General features: G+C 41.5%; 1 long non-coding RNA gene across 1 annotated transcript in view; it reads right to left on the bottom strand.

Annotated features, from left to right (window-relative positions):
* Positions 1-3136: 3136 nt before the first annotated feature.
* LOC126505958 (uncharacterized) overlaps positions 3137-13304 on the bottom strand; it is an 85673-nt gene continuing 75505 nt past the window's right edge. Inside the window, exon 5 of the long non-coding RNA XR_007593036.1 lies at positions 3137-3466. This is a non-coding gene — a long non-coding RNA (uncharacterized lncRNA). The remainder of the gene's footprint in view (positions 3467-13304) is intronic.

Raw genomic sequence — 13304 nt, 5'->3', positions numbered from 1 at the left:
GAATTTTTGGGGTCACTTATGTAAACTATTATATCATCAGCAAATAGTGAGCGTTTGACTTCTCTTCCAATTTGTCCCCTTGATATCCTTTGGTTGTCTTACTGCTCTAGCTAGAACCTCAAATACTATACTGAATAGATATGGAGAGAGTGGACAACTTTGTCTTGTTCCTGATTTCAGTGGGATTGCCTTGAGTTTCTCTTCCTTTAGTTTGATGTTGGCTGTTGGCTTGCTGTATTTTGCCTTTATTATGTTTAGATATGTTTCTTGTATCCCTATTGTCTCCAAGACTTTTATCGGGAAGGGATATTGATATTAGATGTTTTTTTCAGCATCTAATGAGATGATCATGTGGTTTTTATTTTTCAGTTTGTTTATATGGTGGATTACACTGAGAGATCTCATTAGCTGAACAATCCCTACATCTCTGGGATGAATACTACTTGCTCATGGGGGATGATTTTTCTGATGTGTTCTTGAATTGTTTGCCAGTATTTTATTGAGTATTTTTGCATCAATATACATGAGGTAAATTGGTTTGTAATTCTCTTTCTTGGTAATGTCTTTGTGTGGTTTGGATATCAGGGTAACTGTAGCCTCATAAAAAAAGTTGAAATTGTTCCTTCTGTTTCTATTGTGTGGAACAATTTGAGGAGTATTGGTATTAGCTCTTTTTTGATAATCTTGTAAAATTCTGTGCTGAAACATCTGGTTCTGGGCTTTTTTGTTTGGGAGACTTTTGATGACTGTTTCTATTTCTTCAGCATTTAAAGTTCTATTTAATTTTGGTAAGTGATATTTATCCAGAAAATTTTCCATTTCCTTTAAGTTTTCCAGTTTTGTGGAGTACAGGTTTTCGAAGTATGACCTGATAATTCTCTGGATTTCCTTCATGTCTGTTGTTATGTCCCCCTTTTCATTTCTGATTTTGTTAATTTGGATATTCTCTCTCTGCCTTTTAGTTTGCATAAAGATTTATCTATTTTGTTGATTTAATTGAAGAACCAACTCTTTGTCTCATTGATTGTTTTTATTGTTTTCTTTGTTTCTATTTTGTTGATTTCAGCTCTCAATTTGATTATTTCCTGCCGTCTAATCCTTCTGGGTGAGGTTGCTTCTTTTTGTTCTAGAATTTTCAGGTGTTCTGTTAACAGAACCACTGTTTTAAGGATTCCAGTGTGGAGGCCAGATGGCCTTGGTAAATAGCATGGCAGAACAAACCTCATGGCTAGAGGGCTAATAGGAACGGAATGGCATAGACCCTTCAGCAGCATGTCCCCCTAAAGACCCAAACATACCACACCTTCATCCCCATCTTCAGCGGCATGCCCCCTTAAAGACCCAAACATACCACACATTCACCCCTACCTCCTAACACAGCACCACCCTGGTGCAAAACCTTTAACGCAGGGGCTCTAGAGTGCCCGTGAGCACTCAAGTTGTGGTACTGTGAGAACAGCAATTAAGTGTGTATTTCAGAGTAGCTAAAAGAGAAACTTTGAATATTCCTATACAGAGAAATGGCAAGTGCCCAGGAGGTTGATGCACAGTGAGGTAGTGACTATACATTCCACAGATAGACTGGAGCACTACACTGTAACGCCTAAACGTGCACAACTGTTTACCATTGAAATGATTTTTCAGGAATTTTAAGTGGCTCCCTTTCATCAACTTCGCGAGCTAGTTATACCCCCTTTACAAAGCATCTTCATTCTCCTTACAGATATGTTTCGTATGTGTTCATGTGTGTGCATGCAATGTGGGTAGAAACCAGATGTTGAAATCATGTGTCCTCCCCAGTCACTTTCTAGCTAATGAGAGAGGCGGGGCTCTCATTCAATGTAGAACATACCAGTTTAGCTAAAGCTAGACGGGCCAGCAAACCCCAGGAATCTAGTCTTTCTCTTGCCACTGATTTGATTACAGCCTCACACCATAGCACCCATCTTTTACACTCAGGGATTTTAGGGGATCAAGCGCAGGTCTTCATGTTGGCATGGCAAACGTCCTATGCCCTGAGCCTTCTCCCCCACCGCATAATTTATTTTGACAATTTTTTTTTCCTGTGTAACATCTAAACCTTTACAAAGCTTGCATGTAACTCCGGTTCACAGGGGATTATATCTTACATAACTAAACAAAGTTTCTCTTTCTTCACCAAGCACTCATGACCTTTCTCTTAGGTAAAAGACCAAGATAATCAACTGAAACCCTAGCAGGAAAAGCAGCGTTAACAAAGAAAACCCTCATAAACAATAATTAGAATAATACTTAAATGCCAGAAAAGGGCAAAGGCATGTGCTCTCTTAAAAAAAAAAAAAAAAACCTTAGGAGAGAATAAACGAGGATCAACCCTCTGTGAAAGCCTCTTGGGCTATCTTTAAAAGCTTTCCCAAATTTCCAGTGCCGGTTATTAGTGATTCTTAATGCATGAGGTCGTCATTTCAGAATAAATCTTTCAGTAATTCAAAACAAGGACTCTTCAGTAAATAGTTGAAATTAAGGGGAGAGTCCGGAGTCATCTGGTTTCCATTAGGATGATAAAATAGTGCTCGCTTGAAGCCTTTTACAATACGCTTTGTTTCAGGGAGGTGTCTGCCCAGCTCACTCCATCACCGGCCATTTGACACAACGTAAAAAGCTTCAAAAGCCATGTTAGGCCTCTTAATCAAAAACTAATTGTAATAGATACTGGGGAGTGTTAACACGGTGACCGCGAGGTTGTAGCAGTGGTGTGGAAGCGGCAGTGAACATTAAACACAACCCAGGGTGGATAGGGCTTATCTCAGTTTCAGAGCTCAGCGCTAAGTACCGACCGCCAGTATCTCCTGGCTCTTGCTTTGTGCCACTTTTGGAGTTAATTGCCCCGTAAGGCTCTATCTTCTTAATGAAATTTATAACACTGTCAAAGATCTTGGAAGACATGGCTACAGTTTAGGAGACTTTACAAAAAAAACAGAGATATAAACAGAGGCGGGGGGGGGGGCGGGGGGAAGAAAATACATACTGGGAGCCTAATGCATGCCAGATTGGACAGAGCTGGTACAGGGTTCCCAGGCCTGGAGGGGGAGGGAGGGAAATCATTCTCGGGACGTTAACTCTTTCAAGCCTGTGGTGAGATCCTCATTGAGGAGTTCCAATGGAAGGCAATAGCTGGTATTATAGCCTCATGTCAGGGGTCACTGATGAGACTTATAAGGCTGGGACTGCCAGCAAGCCAGAGTTGAAAGGAGGCTTGTTACCCTTCAGTGCCTGACTTGGTGTCAACAGTACAGCCCACGCTCAGCAATGTTTCCAGGACTAATGATTGAATAAATAATCTTCCTCATAGGATGCCGTTCTTCATGATTTCCAGGGTCCTTTCATGTTAGTTCCCTCCAATCAACTCCTTGACAAACCCAGGGTTTCATTCAGCACCCACCTGGTCACTCAGCTCTCATTCCAGCCGTCTTCATGTTTGCCAACCCTGAAAAGGGAATATAGTAAAAGTTAAATATGACAGGCAAATGTAGATGGGGGTTTAACTCTGAAAATCGCAAAAGTAAGAAAGGGAGAAGGAGGAGGAGAAGACAAAAAAAAAGAGAAGAAGAGAAAGTTGGTGAAATCTAATCAAGACTGTAGCTTAATCAATACTACTGTTCTTAACTGTATTTTCGTTCTTAGCATCATGACGTCATAAAAGGTTAACATTGAGAAGGAAGTGTATCAATAATTTCAGGGGCATTTTCCATTTTGTGTGCCTCTGACATCATCTTAAAATTAAAAAACAAAGCTTTTGAAGATAACTGATTTGCTACGAGATTGGTAAGTACATCACTGTGCCAAATTGGCACTCAGATAATCTAAGTAAAGATTCCTGGAGGAAATTCATAACATCCAACTAACTAGAAAAATCATTTGCAGCAGATGAAGATGATCTAATTTTTTCATCTTAGTTCAGACGTTCTTATGTTCAATTCTGTGCCATGACGTCGTTTTGTGCTGATAAGAGCTGTGTTGTTTTCTAACAGGTATGAGAAATGGTAAAATCAGGGATTAGAGAGGTTGCTAGGTGAGCAATGTGTTTGCAGATGTAAGGGCCTAAGTTGAAACCTCACTGCCCTTGGAAAAAGCCAGATATAGGTGTTATAGTCTCGGTACTGGGGAGGCAGAGGTGGGAATACCTCTGAGTCTCACTGATGGGAGAGTCCAGCATAACCAGTAATCTCTGGGTCATAGTGAGAGATGCTTCCTCACAAAGGCAGGGTGGACAGCTTCTGAGGAACAAAACCCTAGCTGGCCATATACACATACTTGTAGATGCGTCTGCACACCTGCGTACTCACATGCACATGAACACACACATGCCTGCACAAATGCACACAGAAGAAATGAAATCGTTCCCAATGCTTTCCTTATTTATAGAAACACTAGCATTAACGCTAATTTTAAATGGCTTGATTTTACCAAATAAATGATTATTTTAAAAATAGAAAAAAGTTGAAGTGTGCATGGAGAACTGGTGGGGGACTCTAATGATGACTAATTATAGCCCAGGGCTTCAGCTGTCACCTCTTTCATGATGTCCAAGTGCAGGCTTCTGGCTTGGACATCTGCCCTCTGTGTCAACCCAAATAAATACCTGCATTCCACACACATCGTGCAAATCTCGGCTCCTGTTCTTTACTGCATTGTCTGCTATTTGTGCGTGTGACCAACTTCACCACAGTACTTTCAAGTCCCCCAAGGAGAGGACTGTGCTCATTGACCCTAATGCCCTTGGCTGTTCATTCAAAACCACCTGAGAAACAGGTCCAAAGGAAGGGAAAAAATAACGTGTATAGCTTTAATGACCATGATGCCCAAGATGTTATTTTATAGATTTGAATGCCAATGGCTAGCGCATGAAGGAGAGTTTGCTCTCCCTTGTCATCAGTGAGATTCGGAGGCTCTGCCCTCCAATTGGCGGTGCAGCACAGCCTATGGTCTGTCTGGTGCCTTGACAGTCTATTCGAAGGCAGCTCAGCACCGCATGCGTGTGCTTCAGCCTGCTCAAAATGGGAGGAGGAGGTAGAGAGCCAGCAATTTTAGACAGTGAAGACAAATGGCTACACCTCTCTGCAAGGGCACCTGGGAAATTCATTCCAGTGACAAGGTCTTCCAACCATCTAAAGGAAGTGGGTAATGGGTACTGGCGGGAAATTTCGAACCCAGCCAGTTATTATGTCTTAGAAAAATTAACTACTTAGAACCTGATGCTGCGCTGGTGATCCCAGAATGTAAGTCAAGGAGCAGTTGCTAGTTCTCCTCTGCTACACAGCAACCGCCAACCCACTTTCTGTCTCTATGGATTTGCCTGTTCTCAACATTTAATATAAATAGAGATGTCTACTATCCGTCTGAAGTGTCCAACTCCTCTCACTAACTGGAAAATGCTCAAGTGTCATACACATACCATACAAGCACTTCCATTTCTTTTGAAGACCCAATATGATCCAGTGTGTGGATATATCATGCTTTGGTCATGTGATCACCAGCTGATCGGTTCTTAGGTGACTTCCACCTTTGGCAGCTTGAATAAAATGGCTAACAAGATTCTCGAAGCTGTTACCATGTTCACAAGTTTTCAGTTCTCCCCGTTACACGCCTAAGTGTGAAATTACCGTATCCTATGAGAAATCCGTGTTTTACATTGTGAGAAACTGACATACTTTCTGCAGTATTTCTTAATCCCATTGTCAGTGCGTGAGTGGTGTCAATTTCTTTCCTCATCAAGTCTCGTTATTGTCTCTCTTCTTCTATTTTTATCGTCTTAGTGAACAGATACAGTGAAATGCCATTGTAGTTGATATTGGATATCTTTTTAAGTACTTATTGGGAATCTGCACATTTTCTTCAGAGAAAGGGATCGACTCAAATCCTAGTATACAAAGCTTTCCCTAGTATGTGCGTGTATGTGGGGGTGATTGCACATGTGTGTAAGTTCATGTGCTCACATGTTGACCTCAAGTATCGTTACTCAGGCAACATCCACCTTGGTTTTTTGAACAGGGTCCTCAGCAGCCCTCAACTTGTCAACTAGGCTATTTTGGTTCCCAGTGAGCTACAGAGATCCACCTGTCTGAGCACCCCAAACACTGAGTGCCTGCCCCCATGACTGATTTCCATGTGTGTTCTGGAGATCAAACTCAGGAATTCATCCTAGGGTGGTAAGCATTTTGCTAACTAAACCATCTCCTTAGCCCATTTTTTATTGAATGTTTTCTTTTCATTCTTTAATTCTGAGAAACATTTTATACTCTGCCTTCAAGTTTTTCATCAGATATATGACTTGAAAACACTGCATTGTCCTGTGTCTTGTGTTTTCGCTTTCTTGATGGCATTTTGAAGCATAAAAGTTTCTTAATAACCTTGATAAAGTTAGACTTACATTCCTTTTTCTCTTAATGTTTTTTCTTGTGGTGTCATATTTAGAAAACTATTGCCCACTTCTGTCTTAGCTCCTACATTTAATTCTATAATCCATCTTGAGGTTATTTTTGAACATAACATGGGGCGGGTGGACTAATTATAGTCTTTTGCAAGTAGACATTCAGTTACCCCAGGATCACATTTTGAGATTTTATTTTCTTTCACCAACTGGTCTTGGTACTCCTGTCCAAAATCAGTTGACTGGGTTAGAGAAGTGTTTATTTCTGGATGCTCGGTTCAATTCCGTTGATCTAAGTATTTACCTTTATGTAGAACATGGCCATACTTTCCTGATTGTTTTAACTTTATAATCAGCTTCAAATTCCACTTGTTTTCAGGATTGCCCTGTCTTGCCTCCACTGAACCCCTTAGATGGCCTTTGAATTTTTAGGCTCAGTCTATTCATGCAAGAAAAATAATCATCAGTAATTTTGAAAGGATTTGCAATGACTCTACATATGAATGCCATCTTCCAGCTCATGAACACAGGATGTCTTTCCAGCTCTCTGGAGTTTTAACTTGTTTCTGCGAGTTTGATAGTGTTCAGTGTCTGAATGTTGCATGATTTGTTGAACTTCCTCTGATGTTTTATTACTTTTGATGTCAGTAAATCGAATTGTTTTCTTAACTGCATTTTCTATTGGCTTATTGCGAATGTATCATAGTAAAAAATAGTCTTGTATATTGATCTTGTATTCTGCAACCTTGATAACTCATCTGTTAACTGTGAGAAAATTTGATTCGATTCCTTGGGATTTTCTATGAATGAGAGTTCTATGAATGAGATAATATCATCTTTAAATGGAGATAATTTTATTCCTTCTTTCCAGTCTGGGTATGTATATGTTTATAGTTACAGTGTCTTCTTGGTTGGCCCTTTTCATTATTATAAAATTTCTTTATCTTAATGTATGTAGAGTCACTCTCACCGGCTTTTGGTTACTATTTGTCTGGTGCATTTTTCTGTTTCTAATTTTGATATATTATTTCTTTGAATGTAAATTTTGTCCACTATAGAAAAAAAAAAGCAGAGGTGAGGGATCTTTTTTACTGGAGTTGGGGACTAAACCCAGGACCTTGTGCTTGTTAGGCAAGTGTTCTACCACTGAGCTAAAATTGCTAGGCAAGTGCTCTACCACTGAACTAAATCCCCATGCCCACGCCTTTCTCTTTGGACCATTTTTAATACATCTGATGATTCCTGCCTTTTGAGGAACGGTTGGTACATGTGTATTAACTCTTTATTATCATGTTTCTATCTGTCATCTTTGCTATAGGTCTTCTATATATTTTATATCGTTTTCTATATCTTTCCTACTTTCTCCTCCTCTTGTGAGAAATACTTTACAGTGTGACATTTTAATAATTTCGTAGTTGGTTTTAGTTATTTCCCTAAGGGTCACTCCGAGTATTATTATCAATGACTTACAACATTGCTACAAAGTGTCTCCATCTCCTTCATCTTCTTTGTGCAATTAGAGTATATAACCTCTGTATTTATATACATAGGCCATTGAATGGTTCCTGCTCATCACATTGGCTCATAAAGAAAAGAAGAAAAGATTTACAGAGATTCACTAATACCGGCGTTCATACTTGCCTGTGCAGCTTCATCTCCCCATTAGCGAGTTACTTCCTCCTGTCCTTCAGTGCTACATGAAGGACTCTAGTACTTCTTTCAGAGCAAATGCATTGCGATTGTGGTCCCTTCCCCCCCCCCCCCCCCTTCTTCACTGGCCTTCGCTGTATTTCTTGTCTAATTTTGCAGGATAATTTTTTCCTGGGATGGAATTCTTTATGCCTCATCTTTCTGTCTTCCTGCCTACTATGCGAAGAATTGCCCATTGGGGCTCTATGCTTCTGTAGAAAGGCAGCTATTAATGCTATTGAGGAATCTGTATTTCCCCTGCTGCTTTCAACTTTCCTTCGTTACCTTTGTCTTTCAGCCGCTTGGCTATGGCCCAATGATTCTTCCTTCCCAAAGCAGTTTAAGCTCACTCCTTCATATGCAGTAGGCTTTGAACCTATGCAGACACATATCTGATATGGAAAATGGAAATATAATTCTTGTCACTTGGAGTTATGAAAAGAGATAAGATCATGACTTTTCTGGCTGATAGAAAACATCTTACATATGTTTATTTTTCTTAAAGCATGGATCCGTTTGTGGGAGCGTATTGGAAGAGAATGCTCCTTGCCTTGCTATTTCTGTGGGTGTATGCAGGTAGAGCTTTTGAATTGCTGTTACCCCAACTCAGATATGTCTGTCCTAGAGAGGCATTCTTTGACACCCCTAAAGAACACTCCACTTGCCGTTCTCTTTCCCATTGCAGATTGAAGAGCATGTGACAAAGTGCCTGGAACCAGAAGTATTTCAGGTTTATGATTTGTTTTGGTTTTTTTGCAATATTGACATAACATACAATGGGAGAGTTTCGAGGGCAACCCAGTTGTAAACACAAAATTCATTGATGCTTTGGAGCTATTTTATCTACACAGACTGAGGACAATTTTACATAATACTTCTAGTGCACATGAAGTCTGACTCTACCTGTTATGTGAGGTGAAAAATCCAAGTTTCCGCTGGCGGTGCCGTGATGTTGGTCCAACAGTTTCAAATTCTGAAGTGTTTTGGATATTTAACTATCCAGTTACAGATGCAGTTGGATGGCAATTGTCCAAGTAGGTATAAGTTCATCTGGGACTGGGGATTTGTGGAGATGCAGGGTTTTCTATCCCAAAGCATTACAGTCTGGGAAACACAGGGAGTTTCCCACTCAGTGTCCCGCTTGTTTCCCCACGCAGTTTTTCCTGCTATCCAATACCACTCAGTTTACTTTTTCTACACTTGTTTCTCAGCTCCGTCAGTCTAGAACGCAATTCCTGTGAAGATCGAGACAAAACTTCCTGTGGTTTGATTGTAATACTAAGTACTAAGCACTAAGTAACTGAAATGTTTATATTAGTTGATTGATTCCATTTTGCTTGTCTACATGCATATGTGGTAGACGTGTGTGCGGGTGCACATGTGTGTTCGAAGGTGTGTGCGTAGATGTGGCGACGCAAAGTTGAAACCGAATCACTGAATTAGCCACTCCCCACCTTCCTTATTAAGGTAGGGTCTCTCACTGAACCCGGAGCTCTCTGACTCTAGCTAGTCTAGCTAGCCAGTCTGGCCCAGGTACTCTCTCTTTCTCTCCCTCCCTGATTTTGGGTCAGTGACGAGGATTCACCATTGAGACATTTCCCCAGGCCCGATGCCTTTTATGTTTAAATGTCCAGTTTTCTGATTTTCAAGTTTAACGACATAGAAAGAAATGCAAAGTTCTGTAGGATGCCATCGGTTCAGAAAGAACCTTTGGTGGAGTCAAAATGCCAAGTGAATTTTAAAGGCTCAGGCTTAGGAGGTTGTAAAGAATTCAGATAGCTAACGTCTTTCTCTTCTGATCCCCAACTATGTGATGAAAGAAATTCAGACGTTTCTACCATTTATCCTGGAATGTTGACTGTAGCCAGTATCACCCAGTGTGTTAAATGCAAGATTAGCGTCTGCGGAGGCAAAGCTCTCCTTCTGTAAAAACGCATTCAGAAGGGAAATCGCCACCTTTTCTTCCTCTTGTTATAGCAAGCACACTGCGTGCAAGACCCATAATTACATTAAATATTCCAGAATGAACACAAGAGCTACAAATCTTAAAGCAAAATCTGAAAGCTCCCTCCCCCCCCCAACTTTGGACTCTAAAAGAAGCCGGATAAAGATGCTGCCCTTTCCCCCCCTATCAGTTTACTATATAAATGAGAAGACATAAAGTAGTTTTAGATTTAATTAAAGTAATTGACTGAATTGCATTTTGTATGGTGATCGTCATTAACACTCCTGACCTTTCTGTCACATAGATATGCCAGAGAATTTTTCCGATGGATATTTATTATGAATATTATCATCAATAAGCACCGTCAACATATTAAAATTAATTTTAACTTCTTTATGGAAGACTGAAAGCGTAACCAGCTGTTGGAAGCCATCCGTTCTAAATCATTTTTTATCGATTCAACATGGATAAACCTCAAGTACAACTAATAGGAAATTTTATGAGTGTGTAGGCAAGTTTCTATACATATAAAATATTTCAATTTATTTCATATCTAACTCTGGCTGCATTAATTGCACAACCATATTTTCCAAAGCCCAAGGAGCTGATGGCTATTTTAAGTAGTAACCGTGCAATCCCCATGAGGGCTTACTTCTTGCCCACGTGGATAAGCGGGGCATATGGACATTTGGTCTTATTTTGACTGCTTGCAAAAGCTTAATAAAAGACAGGCTTTGGTGCATCAAAAGAACTTAGTCCACAGGTGTTCGGAGCTGGGCTAACTTGTGTATAGAGCAAACAATTAAGCTGGGGAATTTGAGACCCTAAATTGTATCAGTCGAGCACCTGTCCTGGAGGAGAAGGAGGCAAACACCTTTCCTTACGTTACCCGAGGGCATGGCGAGCTTTGGGCTGTGTAGAGTTACAGCAGATCCCATTCAAGCTTGCTAGCTGAGATGTGGCTTCCTCTGCTCCCACTGCCAAGGGCTGTGAGTTGAATGTTTTCTTAATGACTGTCTCCACCTCTATTAGCCCGCACAGCTGTGTCTCTCTCCACATCTCTTCCTGCTCTTACCGTTTCCGCAGCACCTACTTAAGGCCGCGGGACTAGGCTAAAGGTTTTTGAACCAAACGTTCATTTAATCCCTCCAACAACACAGGAGTGTTTAGAGAGGCTAACGTGGAGCTGAGGAGACAACCCAGCCAGTAAAGGGCTTGCCTTGCAAGGATGAGGAGCGTAGTTTGGTCCTTAGCACCGAGGTATAAAAATTGTCGGCCATAGTGTCCAGGATTTTAGTTCCAGAGCTGGGAGAGAGGGGAGGCAACTGAAGACAAGTAGAACTTTGGGACTCACCGGCCAACCAACCTAGTTTATTTGACAATAAGAACAGTGAGACCAGTTCCAGATCAGTGAGGTACCCCATCTTGATAAATAAATAAATAAATACATAAACACGTGAATGAATTAAAAACTTATAGGTGAATAATACCTGATGACACTTGAAGCTGTCCTCCGGCTTTCACACATATGCCTACAGATATGGGTACACGGCCCATAATGGTGCACTGCCCAGATGTATACCCCCGAAAAAAAGGAAAGAAAGGAAAGACAGAAAGAAAGAAAGAAAGAAAGAAAGAAAGAAAGAAAGAAAGAAGAGAGGGAGGGAGGGCAGAAAGGAAGAACGAAAGAGAGAGAGGGAAGGAGGGAGAGAGAGAGAAAGGAAGAAGGAAGGAAAGAAAGAAAGAAAAGAGGGAAGGAGGGAGGGAGGGAGGAAGGGAGGGAGGGAGGGAGGGAGGGAGGGAGGAAAGGAGGGAGGGACAAAAGAACAAAAGAAACAAAGAAAGAAAGAGAGAGGGAAGGAGGGAGAGAGAAAGAAGGAGGGAAGGAAGGAGAAAGAAAGAGACAGAAAGAAAGAAAGAAAGAAAGAAAGAAAGAAAGAAAGAAAGAAAGGAAGGAAGGAAGGAAGGAAGGAAGGAAGGAAGAAAGAGAGAGAGAGAGAGAGAGGAAGGGAAGGAGAGAGAGAGAGAAGAAAGAAAGGCTAAATCACACGTAAAAGAAAGGCTAAATCACATGTAAAAGGCAAGGGAGGTATCAGTAATAGAACCAAGCTTCAACACCCAGTGCCCTATGTCCCAGCGCTATGCATCTTCATCACTACGCTGTCTCCTGGGTTGGTCCCTCAGTCCTTTGTGGGTCTTCTGATCTTCTTGGGAGCACCTCCTTCAGGCTTTAGCTCTTTAGATTTGTTACAGTTCTTTCCCCAGTTTTCTTCACTCCCTTCTTCCTCTCCAATGTTTCCTAACCGGTCCCATTCATCTTCGTGATGACCCCAGTCACCGTGCATGGGCCATCAAGGGTCTGTCAAGGCAGCTCTCCTTTCCGTACTCCAGAACTGAAAATTCAATTCTTGCTCCTGTCTCCACGGGAGAGGTCTCTTGAGCTGCGCTCGTGAGCAGAAGCTTTACAGACATCTTTCCCAACAAGCCTGTTCTTCCACCACCCAAAGATTTTCCTGTCGGAAACCCAGCCTCTCGTCAGGTCTCCTCCTTCTTCCTCATCTGACTGATTACGCCACTCCTGGCTGATTCTCCTTCCTACGTGCTCAGACCTATCCTCTGTCCCTCAACCAACAAAGCAGTTCAACAATTGTTCTAGAGTTGTCATAGCTGGAGCACGGACTAGGGCGGGGAGATCTTGGCCTCTCGGTGGTAGACACCAGGGATGCTGATAAAATGCCTTAGAGCTTTTGAGAAGTCCCTGCCACAATGACTTCTCCAGAACCAAATATTGTAGGGCTAATAAATCCTGTTCTGACACAGGTTTCTAGCATCTCCTATGACCTAACAAATCAATCTCTCTCTCTCTCTCTCTCTCTCTCTCTCTCTCTCTCTCTCTCCTTTACATTCTCTACCCGACATACCTAGAACTTTTCAAGCACTAATGCAATCCCTGCCTTAGAATTCACTATGGCTTCCTGATTCCGTTACAGATAAAATACTTGTCAGCATGGCCAGAATGCCTAGCATGTTTCTTTAGCTTGCTTCAAGCCACTCTTCCTTTATCTGGGCATTTTTCTCTTGCCTATATGGTGACCTTTAGCCCACATACCTCCCACAGTCTCTTTATAGCCTTGCTCACATGCCGTCTGAACAGAGGTACCTTCCCTGGCCCTCCCAACCCTTTCCCTCCTATGTCCTTCTTTTTTGCTTCCCAGTAGTACTTTCCTCTTTAGTAAACACTGCCGTTAGGGTCTCTTCATT

Source organism: Alexandromys fortis, unplaced genomic scaffold (assembly GCF_014885135.2).
Source record: "Alexandromys fortis isolate MF-2015 unplaced genomic scaffold, M_Fortis_MF-2015_v1.1 scaffold_67, whole genome shotgun sequence".
In the NCBI taxonomy this organism is placed as follows: Eukaryota; Metazoa; Chordata; class Mammalia; order Rodentia; family Cricetidae; genus Alexandromys; species Alexandromys fortis.
This window is presented reverse-complemented; position numbering and strand designations above follow the sequence as displayed.